The sequence below is a fragment of the Leucopleurus acutus genome (assembly GCF_964270905.1).
Source record: "Leucopleurus acutus genome assembly, chromosome: 8".
Taxonomy (NCBI): Eukaryota; Metazoa; Chordata; class Mammalia; order Artiodactyla; family Delphinidae; genus Leucopleurus; species Leucopleurus acutus.
The window spans coordinates 29,431,900-29,451,602 of NC_139151.1; positions in this window are offsets into that span (position 1 = coordinate 29,431,900).

Sequence of the window (19,703 nt, forward strand, 5' to 3'; positions counted from 1 at the left end):
GATTACAATAACATTGTTTCAATGTTAATTCTCTCTTTATATGTATGTATTATACATTTTTGCATGAATAATGCATGTATATAAAGTAACTTTTGATATGGAAAATCAAAGGACCTAGAGCAGCTAAAAGAATCTTAAAAGAGGAGGTCATATACTATCTCATTTCAAGATTTACTATATTGCTACATTAATCAAGAAAATGCAATATGATCATAGGCATAAACATAGACAATTAGTTCAATTTAACAGAATAAAGAGTTTAATTAAAAAGACTAACATTCATACAATCCATTTATTTTCAACAAGATATCAAAGCAGTAAAATGGGGAAAGTAAGTTCTTTTGAATAAATTGTGCTGGAATGACTGGCACAACTACATATGAGAAAAAGACGAGCCTTAACTCATACCTCACACCATCACAGAAAAATCAATGTGAGATAGAGCAAAGACCTAAATATAAAACTTTACATTGTAAAGCTTATATTTTTCATTGGGGTGGACAAAAATGTTCATAAACAGGACACAAAAAGCTCTAACTAAACCAAAAATGAATGATATCACAATTAAAACATTTTGTTCACATTGCTAAAATTATACAAACTGCAGACTGGGTAAAATATGCAATAAATGTAATTTACAAAGTACTTTAATCAAGAATATATAAACAACTTCTACAACTGTATGATAGAAAAGAAAAGCAACCCGAATAAAAAATGAGCATTTCACCAAGGTTTATATACCAGCGACTTGACTAGTAAGCCCATGAAAGTGTGTTCCACATCATTAGTCATCAGTGAAATGCAAATTAAAGCCGTATTGTGATGTTATTATCATCTATCCAACTCGAATGGCTAAATTAAAAAAAAAAGAATAACACCAAGTTACAACAAGTGTGTGGAGTGGCTGAAACTTAGTTTAAAGCTCAAATTAAATTTCCCAGTGCTGTGGCTAATTATTTCATTCTAATAAATTCTGATTGATGGATTATATATAATATACAATCACATGTGCTATATATTTTATGACTAATTAGGAGATGAAAAACAAATTAAAAACTATTTCCTAAATAGTTTTTCATCTGATTCTTTCAGGTCTCAAGTCTGCAAAAGGACCAGCTTGTGGTTAAACATTCTCATGGGATAGTTTTTATTGTATTGATGAGTGCCAAGGCCAAGATCTGCATGTTTCTTTGCTATCTTTCTTTGTGGTGTGTTTTATTTCCTTTCTCTAAGTTTACCACTTCTGAAGTTGCATACATAGGTTTTTGGAAGCCCACATTTATGCAGTCTCTGACCAGAAAATCCACCTTGAGTGGGCCCAGAGTGCCTCTTGTCACTCTGTTAGGCTATTAAGCCACAGCTCAGAGTCTTCAGGCATTAGTAAATGACCTCGGTGGCTATCATGCTTGATGTTAGCTTACCTCTCCCAGCTAGTGCTTTCACTTTGTGTTTCTTGGATCCTGAGGATTTCTGTAACTCTTTATCCAATTCAGCTAAGCATTTTTCAAAGTTTTAAAAAAATATTCTACCCATAATTTTAATTCTACTCATATTGTTTTGAACTATTTAAGGCAAATGTTGCCAGAAAATAAAAGGCAAGCGTTTTCACCACTGTACTATAATTTTTTGCAGCAAATCATTTTATCTTTGTATATTGCCTATAAATTTTTCACACACAAAAAATTGAAAAGTCAAATCCTCCTATTCCCATTCTGTTCTATCTCATCTAACATTAACTGCCAAATACAGGAAAGCATGCATAAAAAAATAAATACTTGATATGAAGTAGAAAAGCTCTGTTGGCAAAATTATACACTACCTCAGGAGAAAATAACGAATAGATGATAGCGGCTGTTAAAGGTAAAAGTATGTATTATAAACAAAATATATCATATAGAGGAAAATTCACATACAATCATTCTCCAAAAGAGAAATATTAAACACAAGTAGATTATTATCAATGTAAACCTGAAAAGCCATGTCAAGTCCTTTATATTAAATAGCCCCAAAGAGCTTTCACAGATATTTGTTATTCATCAATCTATTCAACTTCATTGATCATTTTCTAAGTATTAAGAACTATCCTTATGTTCTATGTGTACTTCTTGGTGTTTACTGTGTAGCAAGGAAGACAGATATGTAAATTAATAATTATTGAGCATTGGTGTATTATGGTGGTATACAAAATGTGTAGAGAGAAGTACCTTCTAATATTACCTGGATGAGAAATTACTTGCTAGAGAAGTCATGTTTCAGTAGGTGTTTAATGAATTAATGATTAAGAATGAGAACCCAAGCAGTGGTGTTTGAAGAATTTTTGCCTCTTTTGAAACCATTGTAGAAGTATTATTTGGTGAGGTTGATAATTTTCCTATTATGTTTTTTTTTTTTTTGTCCCTCTGATTTCTTTAACAGAATCTTTTAAAAAAATTCTTCTTAGACAATTTAAGAAACAAAACCTTAATCCTATAGATTAGGAGAAGAATGTATATTTAAAAAAAACATTTGTTGGGGAGTTTCTTTCACCAATATGGGAACATTCATGTTGAAAATATTCCATGAATATTGAATTGCTTGCCATTTCACACTACAGATGAACATTTTCCAAATTCTATAACCCTTCTCTAATTTCTCACAATCAATATAAACTCTCACTTACCCTCTGTCTCCATTCTCTGTTCCTGATTTTTATCTTAAAGAATAGTTTGCTGACTTCCATTAAAATGTATGGAGTCATAGAATGATCCTGGAAGAGATCATCTGGTCCAGCAGAAACCAAGCAGAGATGATGACTACGAAGATCAGGATTGAAATAGGTATGTGATCTTCCCCACATTTGCTTACACTTGTGTTCCTTGCACAGACCCATTTTCTTAGTTTAAAGCTCAATTTAAATTTCCCAGTGCTGTGGCTAATTGTTTCATTCTAATAAATTCTGATTGATGGATTATATATAATATACAATCACATGTGCTATATATCTTATGACTAATTAGGAGATGAAAGACAAATTAAAAACTATTTCCTAAATGCAATTTTCCTATTGAAGAAAGTATCTGTAAAAGTAGATTATATAGATGGAAAAATTAATAAAATTCATCTTCAGTATCAAAATATATATGAACTTTTAATCTAGTCTATATTCTTTATTTTCTTAGATAAAAGCTTAAGACCCCAAAAGGAAAAATTAGTGGCTCAAAATCATACAAGAAGCTACTGGAAGAGCCAGACTTGGATCCTAAGTCTCTTGGTCTCATGGCGTTTAAGGTATACATACGTTTTTCTGTTTTATTGTCTTGATTTGTTAATCATCTTAACAAATTTCAAAACATGTTACTAGATTTTAATCTATTAAAAATATAAAGAAAGAAAGAAGTGAAAGAAATAGAGAAATGATATACTGTGAGGAGAGGGAGGGCTTCCATATCCCTGAAACAAATAGTCATACCACCTGATTTGCATACAGCTTCAAACTTTCTAGAGGTCTGTCAAATCTAATCTCCCATTTCATCTTGTCAACAACCCTATAATTTATTATAACTTTTATTTTATGAATGTATAAGTTGAATTAGAATTTTCCAGAGTATCAGCTGCCATTTTGCCATCACATGGAAGCAGTATGGCATTGGAAGTGTGGGGGGTGGGATTTGGATGAGGAAACTCTGGGCTTGCCCCTGGCTCTGTGTGCACTAACTCTGTCAACTAAAGCAATGAGTTAATTCTTCTGAATTTTATTTTTTCATCTGTTAAAAGCAGAAATATTGACCCCAATAATCTCACAGGGTTGTGATAAAGATCAAAGAAGTTATTCCATGTAAAGAAATGTGTAAACAAAAAACTTTCTTCTAATATTCATTAAAATTATTTTGACACTCTTAGTCAACATTTTCATGAACAGCTGAAGATAATATATATATATATATATATATAATGCCTAATATAAAAAATAAAATTAATGTTGTCTATTCTGAAAAAAATGCTTCAGTAAGGAAATAAATAAAATAGCTGAACAACAAGAAAGCAAATCATTGTCTTTAGTCCACTTCAATCCCTCTGTGCTCTGCACATGCAATAAGAAAAATTCCCCCATTAAGGGAGAAAACGACTAGGTAATCCCTAGCTCACCTTTGGCACCTGCATTTCTTTCACACTCTTCCTCAGACTTGCCTGGGAATAAGAATACAGATTCTTTTTTTCAGTAGATCTGAGGTAGAGCTATATTTTATTAAGATTTTCTGTTGATATTTATAATCTGGAAAGTTTAGGAACACTGCCTGAGTTGACAAGCAAAGTCTAGATAGTTCCTTTAAGAGTGGAAAGCACAGAGGTGCACAAATACTCCCTGAGTCAGGCTGCTTCCCAGACGGGAGTTTAAGATGTGAGATTCAAATTCACAGTCATCTTCTCACTGCTTTATCATTAGCAGTTCTCCGAGTTCTTGGTGTCCTAATAAAGGTAGATCATCACATTTTCGCTTGAAAAATCAAATGGGCAAACACATACAAAGCTCTTAAGCACTGTTTTTGGAAACTGAGAAAGTGTAAAAATATATGAGGCAGTTAATGAAAAGAAACGAATGCACATTTAATATAGGTAATTTAAATAAATGAAGAACCAGAAAATTCCTCAGTCAGGGTGGACCTCTCTTTTGCTGAATGATATAACAGAATCACCCCCCTCCTTGGATGGACTGGCAAGTGAAGTGGATTCCCCAAACCCAGGGAATTGTGATTGTCTAAGGCTGTGCCCTGACAAAGGCTGGGTAAAGCAATATTTCCCTTAGATGCTTGATCTTGAGATAGTGTCTGCTGAGAGGCAAAACTAGGAGATGTGAGTCTGGAGCTCTGAAAATGAATGTCTCATGAAAAAGTGAAGGATAAGAAATTGAAAGTATCTCAGTGTTTTCCACATCCTCTTCTCAATCACCTCCCAGGCGCAAATACAGCCATGATTTTTCTATAGCTTTTTTAAATGAGCAAAAATCAAAGTAAGACAAAAGCCACTGCCCCTTCCCCCCAGTTGTGTGTCTGTCACATGCAACTAGGAGAAAATTGATTGGCACATTAGGTTGTCAGATACTTTAGATGGTAAACGAGTAACCTCTAAATAATCACTGTCAGTATTATGAACTTTTACAACCAAAGCAAAGATTTTAGGAACAAAAGAGTTTTTTGTTATTTCTTTCACTATTTTTCACTATTGATTTATCATGAATGCCAAGTGCATAAAAAATAAAATGTTTTCTCTGTATTTGAAATGATATAAAGGTGAAATGACCTGGATAGAACCTATTGTTCTAAGCGACATTTTAAAACATTGCTCTTTCACGTGTATGATATAGCAAACCCAGGTCAGTATAAGAAAAATTGTTCTGCAGAGGGTATAACCTGAAGAAAATGCCAGATCATTCATTTCTTTGTAATTTTAGATATGTCTTTACTTTTCAAAATGACTGCAAAAATATTTTACTTCCATAATCATTCAGCTAACATTTCTCAAGTGATATATTTTGTACAGAATCTGAAATACACCTGAGTGCTGTTTTGAGCAAATAGCTTTGGAATCCATATAGGATCCATATTGGGATTTTGTTGTTGTTGTTTCCATACATGTTCATTGTTTGAAAGATATTCAGGCATTTTCAGATGATCTCTCTGAGTAAAACTTTCTGTTGACTTGAGAGAAGTTTAGTCAACGTAAAACTCTTATGTAAAATTCAATCTCTTAATTATATCTCCAAATGAAAGCATATAACAAATATGACTATATTTCTTTTGCACTGGTATTCATAAGTATCTATTAGAAAAAAAATGAAATATAAGTTGGTACTCTGTTTTCTGTTCTTTATGATCCATTATACTACATTTTGAGACATGCCCCAATATATTTTCTGACACAGCCACCTTTGAATCTCATATTTGTGATTGTTGGCAGAAAAAGGTGCAGAATTTTTCCTCATTATGTATAGGAAGGCCATGATGAATCTCAACTCAAATCAGAAATACTGAATATCTATATGGAAGAGAAAATATGGAAAGAATACACAGGTTGCTTTTATATTCTTCTGATAAAATACTAAGACAAAAAGCTGACGTATAAAGATAGGTTCTATCATAAACATATAGCCTTAACCTTAAGCATTTACTTTCCAGGAAGTGCTGCCAGAATATATACAGACATCTGGAGCCAAGGCATTATTATAAGCCATGGGAACAGATTTAGTTGAATGAATGAAAAAATTATTTGTAATACATTCAGTTCCCAAGGGAAATTAAAAGAATGCAGAGCATATACCATTAGCAGCTGGAAATTCTTGGTGGTGCATAGTTAGAGTTAACAAATGAATTAGTAAAACCTGGAAATTTACTCTTCTCTAGGCTATCTCAAAAAATGAAAATAAAATGAATTTCCTTGCCCACTGTATTCAACACATCTACTGATCTTAATTTAGTTTGGATTTAACATAAACTTGTACCAAATAATAGTACTTAATGTTTATCATATACTTACAGTGTGCTAGGCAGCAATGTCAGGGCTTAACTCATATTAATTTATTTAATCCTCAAAATAATCACATAAAGAAAAATGAGGCAGAAATATTTAAGTACCTTGGGCAATGCCACATAGCTAGTTTGTGGGACAGCCAAGAAAAAAAACACAAGCAAAATTGGTTCAGAGCTCACACCCTGATTAATATACTTATACCTGCCTGTTAAAAACAAAACAAAACAAAACAAAAAAGATATTACCACTTGGATACATATAACACTCAAAGATAATTTGAATTCAAGTAGATGAGACTTCTGCTTCCAGTAACAATGGGCTAGGTAATTTAGATTAAACTTTGATTGAGAACAACTAGTATAAGTGGAAAATATTTTTTTTAAATCACCTGTAGGAAAGCATTGAAGAACCATTAAGGCAGCACATGATTAGTCAGCCAGTATCTAGGGAAAAGAGTCCCAGAGAGAGAAGCCAACCATGGGGATTGCTTTTTCCAGAGAAACTGGCTGAGAATCTGAGAAACTGACAACCTTGAGGAGCTGGGGGTAAGAATTAGATTCCAGGATTTATCAAGTGTGGGGGATGAACATAGTGGTGAATAGTGTCAGTTAGGACCCAGACAGGTTGCACCCACAAAATAATAGTAAAATGGAAGTGAACAGCTTGTGCGAAGAACTTAAGTTTAGCTTTGAATTATTTTAATTACAAAATTGAATCAGGATGATCCTGGAGTGTTGATGGCTCCCAGCACCATTCAGAAAAAATAGATAGATGATAGATATAGATAAATAGTCAGATGTAGTTAAATCCATCCTATACTTCAAGTTAATTATATAAGTAATTTTCAAAAAAACATTTGGCACAATAAAAATAAATAAGAGTGAAAATCATGAGACAACATGAAAAATAACGAGGTATGTTAAATTAGGGTTCACTTGGAGAAGGAGAACAATTAGGACATGTTATATAATTGTGGGAGGCTGTTAAACTGTAAAACTGTTAAACTGTATAAACAGTTTCTGCAAGGCTGTTTTCTTTGTGCCTGATGCTGAAGCTTGAAATTCATAGGTCTGGCAGTTGGGAAGAAAAGATAGATGTAAAGTGGGGAAGAATAAAACAATCTGGAACCCACAAATAGAAAGGAAATCAATAGATTATTTAAAAAACACTATCAATCAATCTGATCAAATTGACATTTATAGACCACTCTGCACATTAGTAGAAGGATGCATACTATTTTCAAGTATACATAAATAAAACATTCAGCCAAATAGACTATATGCTATATGCCATAACCAAGTTTAAATAAATTTTAAAAGATTGAAATCATACAAAGTTCTCTGACCACAATAGAACTGAATTTGAAACTAATACAGAAAGATATCTGGAAAAACTCAAACAGTAGGAGAATAAATATAAACTTAGACCTAATCAGTATGTCAAAGTGGAGTATACAAGGAAAATTTTGAACTGAATAAAAATAAGAACACAATATATCAAAATTTGTGGTTAGAGTATCAAGAAAAAATAAAGTATAAATTATTGATATCAGGGACTTCCCTGGGGGCACAGTGGTTAAGAATCCGCCTACCAATGCAGGGGACACAGGTTCGAGCCCTAGTCTGGGAAGATTCCACATGCTGCGGAGCAGCTAAGCCCGTGCTCCAAAACTACTGAGGATGCACTCTGGAGCCCACAAGCCACAACTACTGAGCCCACGTGCCACAACTACTGAAGCCTGTGTGCCTAGGGCCTGTGCTCCGCAACAAGAGAACCCACCACAATGAAGAGTAGCCCTCGCACACCACAACTAGAGAAAAGTCCGCGCACAGCAATGAATACCCAATGCAGCCAAAACTAAATAAATAAATAAATAAGTTTATTAAAAAAAAATTATCCATATCAGGAATAAAAGAAGGATAATCACTGCAGATCAAACAGACAGTTAAAGAACAATGAGAGAATGTTATGAACACTCTACACCAACAAACTTGACAACTAAAATGAAATGGACAAATTTCTTGAATAATAAAATCTACTAAAGCTTACTCAAAAGGAAAAGAATATCTACAATTGATGCAAGAAGAAATAAATACCAACAACTACATGTCAACATGCAAAAAAATGAATTTAGACTCCTACCTCACACATACACAAAAACTAACTCGAAGTGAATCACAGGCCTAAAGGTCAAAGCTGAAACTATAAAATTCTTAAAAGAAAACACAGGATTAAATCTTTGTGACCCACAATTGATAAAAGAGGAGATTGGACTTTGTCAAATTTAAAAATTTTCATGTCTTAATGGACATCATCAGGAAACTGCAAAGACAACACCACAAACTAAAGAAAATAATTTCAAATCATATAACCAATAAATAATTTGTGTACAAATATATACGAAGTATTCTCACAACTCAACAAGATTTTAAACAACCTTATTCTAAAATAAGCAGAGGACTTCCCTGGTGGTGCAGTGTTTGAGAGTCTGCCTGCCGATGCAGGTGACACGGGTTCATGCCCCGGTCTGGGAAGATCCCACATGCTGCGGAGCGGCTGGACCCATGAGCCATGGCCACTGAGCCTGCGCGTCCAGAGCCTGTGCTCCGCAGCGGGAGAGGCCACAACAGTGACAGGCCCGTGTACTGCAAAAAAAATAATTAAAAAAATAAAATAAAACAAAATAAGCAGAGGATTTGAATAGATACTTCTACAAAGATATTTGAGTGACTAATAAACACACAAAAAGTTGCTCAACATCATTAGTCTTTATAGAAACACAAAGCAAAGCCACAATGAGTTACCACAGCATACCCACTAAGATGGATATAATCAAAAAGACAGTCAGTAACAAGAGTTGGTGAAGATGTGGAGAAATTGACATACCCTGTATTGCTGGTGGTAATACAAACGAACACATCACTTTGAAAAACAGTCTGGCAGTCCTTCAAAAGATTAAGCATAAAATTAACAAATGACCCAGCAGTTTTACACTTAGGTATCTGCCCAAGAGAAATGGGAACATGTGTCCACACAAAAATTTGTACATGAATGTCACAGCAGCATTATCCATAATAGCTGAACGGTTGAGGCAACCCAGTATCCAGCAGATGAATGAATAAACAAAATGTGGTATATGATGGAATAGCATTTTGCATGCTGATACATGCTACAACATAAATGAATTTTAAAAACACTATGCTAAGTGAAAGTAGTCACAAAAGACCACATTTTATGAAATGTCCAATGTAGACAAATCTATATAGAAAGGAAGTAGTTTAGTGGTTTCCTAGGGCTGGAAGGAGAGGGGAGAAATGGGGAGTGACTGCTAAGGGGTTCAAGGTTTCATTGAGACATGATGAAAATGGTCTAAATTTATATAATGGTGATAGTTGTACATTATGTAAACATGCTGAAAATAGGTGAACTCTATGCCATGTAAAGTACATCTCAATGAGAAAAAAAAATCACATATCTGAGAAATTGAAATTAAAATGTTTAATTTAAAACTTCCCACAAAGAAAATGCCAGGCCTTGACTGCTTTAATGGAGACTTATGACCAATATTTAAGGAAGAAATAATATCAATTCTACTTAAGTTCTTACAGAAAATAGATGAGAAATGTGGAAGACAATCTTCCCTTATTTCTTAGCAAAAGATCTCAGCTTCCTGAACAATGGAAATTGACAAATTATAAAAGGACACTACCTCCTTTTGTCCCCCAGAAACATTAGCTCTTCATTTTTAAGGGTATTAAGTGCTTAAAGTATCAGAGGGAAATGAGATGCTGAGCTATTCTTTTATATTCAAAATAGTTCTAAAGTAGGAAATTTTTATTCATTTTCCAGAGATTTGTTTACGTTATGGAAATTAGGCGTCTCTTGTTCTCACAGGAGGAGCAGGTAAACTGGGCAGTACATGATTTATATAAACTCCCAGATTCAAATTTCCAGAGTTCCTCTCTTGTAATGTAAAATATCCCTTTCTGTGTATCCAGGCCTAATCATCTGCTATAAGCCATAACAGTTTGGTTCTGATCCAGAAACCTCACCTGTGTTTTTAGGACAATATAAATAATTACAGATTTTAAATGCCAAGAAAAACTTTCCAAATCATTTTATGAGGCAATCATTATTCTGTTACCAAAACCAATCAAGACATTACAAGAAAAGAAAACTATAGATCAATATCCCTCATGAACATGAACCTAAGATCCTTTAAAACAATGTCAGCAAATCAAATCTAAAGATATTTGAAAAGGATAGTGTACCATGAACAAATGTCTATTCCAGTATTACAAATTTATTTTAGCATTCAAAACTCAATACTTGAGCATATTAGCTGAATAAAGGATAAAACACATGTGATCATCTCAATAGATGAGCATTTGACAAAAATGCTCAAAACCTTTTTATCAATATTTTTTTATGAAAAAACAATTCACACCAAATTAGAAATGGAAAGAAACCTCATCAGTCTCATAAAGAACATCTATGAAAATCCTTCAGCTCACATCACAATGGCAAAAGCCTAACTCTTTCCCACCTAAGAGTGGGAAAAAGTGAAAATGTTTGTCAGCTCTCACCACCTCTATTCAGTATTGTTCTGGAGGTCCTAGTCAGTGCAATGGTCAAGAAAAGGAAATAAAAGTCACACATGTTAGAAAGGAGGAAATAAAATTGTCTTTATTTGAAGAAGGTATGTCCTCTACATAAAAATTCTAATGAATTTACATAAATAAATAAATAAATAGCTATTAAAATACGTGCACTTAAGATCACAGAATGCAAGGTCAATATACAAAAATCAATGAAGAGATAAATATGACAAAAGAGGTGCAAAGTCATGCACATTAAAATTACAAAACATGACAGAAATCATTGAAGGCAAGTAAATCAAGAGGTATATTATGTTCATGGATCAAAAGACTAAATCTTGTTAAAATGTCAATTCTCTATATATTGATCTATAGACTAAACTCAATTCCAGTCAAAATAAATACTAGATACTTTTTTATGAAAATTGATAAGCTGATTCTAAAATCTATATAAACATCCAAAAAACCTAGAATAGCCAAACAATTTGGGCTAAGGAGAATGAAACTAGAGAAGATACACTAACAAATTTCAAGATTTACTAATCAAGATAGTGTGGTATTGGCATATGAATAAAAATAGGGACCTATAAGAATATAGATCAATGCAACACAAAACAGACACTTAAAATATAAACACATGTCAATTGAATTTCAATAAATATGTCAATGTAATTCAATGGAAAATGAATAGTTTTTTCAACAAATGGTGCTACACTGACAATATTTACAGAGAGAAAAATGAATCTCAACCCTTGCCTCATGTCAAATACAAAAACTAAATAGAAATGAATTGCAGACCTAATGTAAAAGCTACACCTATGAAACTTCTAGGAGAAACATAGGATAAAATCTTTTGATAAGCAAAGATTTCACCATAAGTGAAAAAAAATGGGTGAAAGACATCTCTAAGAAAATGAAAAGACAAACCCCATACTGGGAGAAAATATTTGTAATACATATCAATAAGAAAACAAACAGCCCAATTAAAATATTGACACAAGATTTGAATGGATACTTCATAAAGGAAGATAAAATATGGACCAATCAACACATGCAAAGATGTTTAACATCATTAGTCATCAGAGAAAATCAATTTAAAGCCACAATGAGATACCATTATATGCTTAATGCTTAGTAAAAAAAAAAAAAAAAAAAAAAGCAATCCCAAGGGGTAATGGTGATGCATAACAACTGGAATTCTAATATATTTCTGCTGGGAATGTAAAATTGCACAATCAGTTTGGAAAAAACTTTGGCAGTTTCTTACAAAGGTAAATATAAACTGAATATATAACCCAGCCATTTTATTCTTAGGTAGTACCTAAAACGAATGAGAACTTATGGGTACACAAGGACTTGTTTTTGGCTATTTGTAGAAAGTATTCAAAATAGACAAAATTGGAAAGAATTGAAATGCCCATCAACAAGTGAATTGTAGTATATCCATATAATGGATGCTATGTAGCAATTAAAAAGAATGAATTACTGATACACACAACATCACATATGTTCATAGGAAAAGCAGTTCTATTCTATGCTTTAGAAAGTGTATTAGTGGTTGTCTGGGTCCAGTAATGGATAGTGGGAATAGACTGTAAAGGGACACAAGGGATTTTATGGGGTCATGGAAATGTTCTATATTTTGATTGTGGTTTTAGTTACACTGATTTAATCATTTACCTATACTCGAACTCTCCTCTAAATATGTTTGAATTTTTGTATGTAAATTATGCTTTAATAAAACTTTTTCAAAGTTGAGGCAAATAGCTCAATTGTTATAACAGTTTTAATAACATATATATATATATAACAATATATATTGATACTACATATGCTATACATAAATATTTTAAATTATATATATATATGTAAAGCTCAACAAACACAGTTCAGTTATAACAAACATATTCCTTTAGATGCATGACCAGTTTAACTGAATAAGCCAGGTTCCAAAGTGCATTTAAGCAAAATGATGCACCAGTCTAAATTAAATATTAAAAGTCACTCATCCATCTACATTCACCATTTGGATACTGAAAACGAGTCTTGATATCATATTATCAAATCGTGATTTTTTAAAAATTAGGCATGTAACTAGTATAGAGTCAGATTTAAAATAGAACATTATCAGTAAGAATATATTAAATTATCTTGTCTATTTTTGGTCATTTATTTTGCTTACTGCTTATTCTATTCTAGATCTTTTTCTGAATCACTTATTTCTTTCCCTATTCCAATGCCATGTAACCTTTTACTCCATCCCAATAGACATTATGAAATATCTTCCTGTGCTTACAATAGTAATGAGATGATCCCCTAGAAACAAAGCAAATAATCAATGTCCTTAGCTAGCATACTTGCTACCTAGATTCAACTGCATTAGGTCAGACTGTTCTGAAGATTAATGTAAATTAATTTTTTCATTGCCTCAAAATTTAAAACTCTTATGTAATCGAATAGGATATCATGAAGGTGTAATTGTTCTTATTCAACTTCATTGTCTTTCAAATAAATATTTCTTTTAAAATAGCTCCACAAATACCAAAAGCAGCCATTCAGTCCTCACATTTCAATAGCTTATAGAAAAAAGTACTCTACTTTGTTATTTAAAATATGCAGATTATACAAAATAAAAAGAAAAAGTGAAAAAAATAAAACTGTTTCCTATCTGTCATTTAACCCTAAACTACTTAAAGTATACAATCTATTCCAGTTACTAAAAATAAATGAATAAAGACACACCTGGAGCTATCTCCAGGGCAATTCACTCGAGCCAATTTCCCATTGGGATCCCTACTTCACTTTTTTTCAGCTTCTCTACTAAGTGAAGGAGGCTATTCCTATATAAATAGGGAGCATTTCTTTCTGTATTGCAACTTGTTCAACTGAAGTACACATATTACTAGTATCATCTCCTCCTTAGAACCTACACTAATTTAAACAAACATTTGGCTGCCAGGTTCTCCTTTAAATTCAGAATAAGAGACTAAAATAGTATGCAATAGTCCTGACCAATCAGTAGCATGGGCTTTGTAAAATCTAACAATATAACTTTTCAATATGTACCTTTTATTTTTTCCGTGTTTATGTCAATAAGAACCAGGGGATTCCCTGGCAGTCCAGTGCGTAGGACTCCACGCTTTCACTGCCAAGGGCGCAAAGACTCAGGTTCAATCTCTGGTCGGAGGAACTAAGATCTAAGCCATGCTGAGTGGCCAAAAAAAAAAAAAAGAAAAGAACAAATTTACTGGGTAATGATATTAAATCACATCTAATTTAACTGTGTTGAGTAGTCCTTGGAGATAAATCCAACTTTATTTTAAATTCACTAATTATTGGGAGGGAAGTAAAAGATGAAGAATATATTTAAGTTTACTCTTTTTCTGCCAAGCAAGAGAAAGTGAGGGCATGTTTAGAAGCTATATACAACTACTCAGGGGAACCCTAGAAATACAAAACTAAAAATTGGAGCTATAACCCTTATTTCCAGAGTGTGGTATTATTGTCGAAACCGAGAAATTACTTTTCCTTCATGTGGATCAAAGGAACTATAAAAAAAAGTCTATGTTGTCCCATGCCCATAGTTATACCTTGATGTTGATAGGCCAGCATTATATTAGACACAAGATGTCACAATTAATCTCAAAGTTGTGATCTCCTAATATAAACACTGACTTAACTTCTGACCATAATTCCTCACACAATGTATTCACGTTAAACATGACATTTTCTTACATATATTTCACTGAGATAAAAAGTACAGCTTAATATCTTAGAACAAGAGCAAGATGAGGATGCCACCTCACCAAAGGTAGATAATCAATTTTTCCCTAAATCAGTTCTGCATTATATGATGAGAGAAGAAATTGTTTAAACAAACTAAAGCTCTATAGAGTGAGAAAAGAAATATGTCACTCAGACAGTTTAAATTAATAATTTAACACACTATTGTGTAAAGGGCAATAAATGCAGAATTAATATTACTGCTTTGGATAGTTGCAAAGTTATTTTGTTTAGTGTTTTAAACCATGGAAGGATCACTTCAATTCATCAATTTATTCAGCAAACATTATTCAGCAAAGCATTTCAGATGTTTAAGATATCAGATTGGTTGCTCTGGAAGGTAAATTTGTGACCCAGTGAACAGCTCAGGCCTACTATCCCTCATGCTTCTTTTTGTAGATTCCCAGTGATTTGTATTCTCATTGTTATTTTGGCTTCAAGGACTTGCTTCTACAGTATTTTCACCATCATTAGATTCCACAGCCCATGGGAATCCCTTCTTTTCTCACTAACTTGGGTATAGAATGGAATATCATACAAGGTATTTGCATGTACTAGGCTTTTTGAAAATTTGGCAAGATTAAGGAGTTTTATCTCACAAGGAGGCTAACAAATTAAATGTTAGACAAATTTGGTCCTAAACATCTCTTGGCAATTCCCTCATGTTGCTCAGCTCATTTTCTGTTACCTCCATGCTCTTCTTTCTTTCCTGTCCTCTCTCATCAGCAGTTCTTTCAAATCAATCTCAGAATTATCATTTGCTTCTTATGCAGTGCCCAGTAGATATTTCTTCTCAAACCAGCTCAGGAATTTGGAGTCTCATTTTTCATAAATTGTAACAAGTGCCTTTCTAAACAAAGATTGTTAGATCCCTAAGAACTTTGGTGACAGGTATAACTTTTTTCTTAAATCACTAAAACATGTGGAAGAGATTTGGTGCATTCTATAAAGAAGTTTCCATTTAATTATTATTAAAAAGCTAAAGTCTAAATATATTAATACTGTAGGCTATATATTCTTTATCCTCTGAGAGAAAAAATATGCTGTGTGTATTTGATTTTCCTGGGCATTTGACCTGTCAAGATCTTTTGATAAGGGAGAATAATTTGAATCAAGTTTCTACAATGCATTTTCATCTATTCCAAAATTATTATATCAATTTGTGCTAGTAAGACTCATAGGAATCCCACAAAGTTTTAAAGGAATTTGTATCTGCAAGATTTCTGTGGTGTTTTTAACATATGTTCACAAATCCTTTGACACTCCGCCCTTCAAGAAGTAGAGCCTAACTCCTCCACTTGAGTGTGGACAGAAATTAATGATTCACTCTAACAACCAGAAAAAGGTAGATGTGACTGAGTCTGATTTCAAAGACCAGGCCATAAAAAACACTGAGACTTTCTTATTGTTCTCTTGAATTGCTCTCTCTGGAGAAAGTTAGCTGCCATTTCATGAGTACATTCAAGTAGCCTGTGAAGAGATTTATGTGTCAAGAAAATGAAACTCACTGCGGTAGGAATTAAGTGATGAACTGAGGAGTCCTGACATTAGTCATGTGAATGACTCATCTTGGAAGCAGATCTTCCAGCCTCAGCCTTTGGATGACCAATGCTTTTGTAGATATCCTGACTACAACCACATGAAAGATTCTGAACCAAAACCACCTAGCTAAGCCACTCTCAAACTCACAACCCATAGAAACTCTGAGATAATAAATATTTGTTGTTTTAAGACACAAATATTTGGAGAAATTTGTTATGTAACAATAGATAACTAAAACAGCCTCCAACCTTCTATAAATAGGAAGCAAACTGAGAAAGCTTCTCAAATGCAAGCATCAGTGATTTCTCTTGGAAAAGGAACAAGAACTCAGAGGTCAGAACCAAGAACAAAGAAGGTGGGGTGAAGAGATGAGGAGAAAAATGAGGGAACTACTCCCAGAAGCAGAAATAGGTCCTAGTAAAGGACTATTCCATGCCCCTAAGGTCAGGAGAACCTAATAACATACATGCTGGATTTTTAAATTACTGTTGAAGAGGGACTGTTATGTTCATTCTCCACTGCTTGAATAGAAACATTTACTGTAGTTAGTCTGTGCCTGCTACACATCTCCCTTGGGGTTATGGAAGGCAGATTAGTTTTCTTTAGTTCATATGAATCATACAAGCCTCACCCACAACTGGAGATATTGACATGATGAGATCCCAGACTTTAAGCCTGAGTCTACAATGGGATGAAAATCTTGGGAAGGGTAAATAGATTTTGCACATAAGAGGGATGCAAATAATTGTTGCTGGAGTGTGTACTGTGGTAAATGAAAAATTGGCTCCATATCTTTGTCTTTTCTTCCATCAGGAGATGGAGTCTAAATTTTCTCATACATTGACAGTTTGGTAGTTTTGTATTTCTTTATTGACTTAGTCCAGTTTTACTTATTACCATAATTAGGTAATTTATTTAAATATTATGTAAACCTGTGTTATTCAAAGTGTGGTCTGCAGACTGTACTGCATTGCCATCTGAGGTTTATTGGCTGACAGTGAGGTAAATACAGAAATTGAGAATGAGTATCTGGAATCTCTTATAGCAAGTTTAAATATGCCAAACATATAAACAGGATTAGCAGGTATGGTTTGGCAACTACATTTTGTTAGAAAATATGTTCTGATGGCTTAGAAGTAGTGACAGGAACTCATTTGAAGTAGCTACCAAGATTAAGGAGTCTGTGCCAGAAAGTAAATCAACATACTTCTTCCTTCATGAAGAAAGTCTCACAATGAAAAAATGTGATGTAAACCAAACAGTGTGATTATTGGCATGGTAAAAAATTGTGACTTATATAAAGGCTAATGTGTTAAAGTTGAAGATATTTTTAATCAAGCAATAATAAGGAGGTTGATTATAAACACTCTCATTGCTTGTTGAAATACAATGGTTACTGAGGAGAAAATTTCTTTTGGTAATATCTGAACTACAAAATAAATTCTTAGTGTTTTATGGAATTTTAAAAAATCAGTTTGATTCCAACTGGTTAAAGACATCATCATCGGTCTGATATTTTTGGTCTTTTTAATAATAGAAACACTCCATGTAAAGAAAGAATGGAACATGTTTCTCAATGGAAGATAAGAGCAGAATAAATGGCAAAAAAAAAAAATTAGAATGGAATTTCTAGAGATGTTATGATGTGTCCCATTATTTAACAACTCATTAATGGAATAGGTGATGACTTTAATATTGCACATCTATGAAAATTTATCACCAAGCACCATAAGAATTTGTTAAAACATTTAAAGTTTTATTTTTCCTCAAAAGAAGATTCATGCATAAGAAAGTCATGGATTTGGAATCTATTTCTTTCACCAAAAGATTATTTAACTATCACTTCACAGGAAACATTGTTGAAACTAACTACTGCTGAAAGATTAAAGATTAATTTTTGAAAATGCAGCACCCCACACATAATTTTGGATAAAAGTTTAAAAGAATATTCTGAGCTTACCAAAATTATTTTTTCTATCACCATTGTGTTTAAAAACAAAACAAGGAGCCTTTTGTGGATATGAATTGTCCTCTTTGAATAGCATTAAATCAATCAAAACTATATTTAAACAATAATCAAACATTTATTACACTAAAACTTTAAATGCTGATATGTAGGGTGTGCATTCAAATGGTGCATCTGGCACTTAACATACATTATTGTTTCCTTCACAATTTTTGTTTAATTATAATTGCAGAATGACCAAGAGTTATAAATATGATAGTTCTTCTACATATTAATTGCCTAAAGACAGACTTTCATTGGACACGATACAGATTTTGTAATTATTTTCCTTTTGTTTGGTTTATATGTATTGGACTATAATTTCATGTCTGTTGAATTTAGTAATAAAAATTAGCATTTAAGGGCTACCCTGGTGGCGCAGTGGTTGAGAGTCTGCCTGCCGATGCAGGGGACGTGGGTTCATGCCCCGGTCCGGGAGGATCCCACATGCCGTGGAGTGGCTGGGCCCGTGAGCCATGGCCACTGAGCCTGCGCGTCCAGAGCCTGTGCTCTGCAGCGGGAGAGGCCACAACAGTGAGAGGCCCATGTAGCGAAAAAAAAAAATATATATATATATATATAGCATTTATATTTTATACGAGTATACATTTTATTTTATTTTTGTAGCAATTCATTTTTATTGTATGTAACAAAAGTATCAGTCTGAGAAGAATTGAGGGGGGAAAAGGTCATTTACCACAGATTTTTTGAGAATCACCATTGTAATCTATTGAAATGTATATACAGAGGGAGTTTTTAATCCCATAAAAATTAAGTTGAATGCTTTAGAAAAACTAAAAAACACGAGTTGCTTAAAAATGACTGTAAAATTAAGTGTGGGCAAGAAAATGAAAGAATAAAAATTAACATTTGAAATATCAAATTCTGCCTGCATATTGCTTCATAATGTTTCCCTTTTACTTTAAAAATTATGAAACTGAAAATTATGGATTGGGTATAGATTTTGTCAGAGAGTCTGCACAGAACTCCAATCATTTCAAACACAATGAAAAATATTTTTTCCTCCAAAGTTGGATTCAATGATATACATTTGTATATTTTAGGTTAAAATTAGTTTTTAAGATATAAGCAACAAATGAAAAAGTAGATAAATTGGACAATATCAAAATTTAAAATTTCTGTGCATCAAAGAATCAACAAAGTGAAAAGGTAAGGCATAGAATGGGAGAAAATATTTATAAATCATATAAGGGATTAATTTTCAGAATATACAAAGAACTCATACAACTCAGTAGCAAAATAATAAAAAA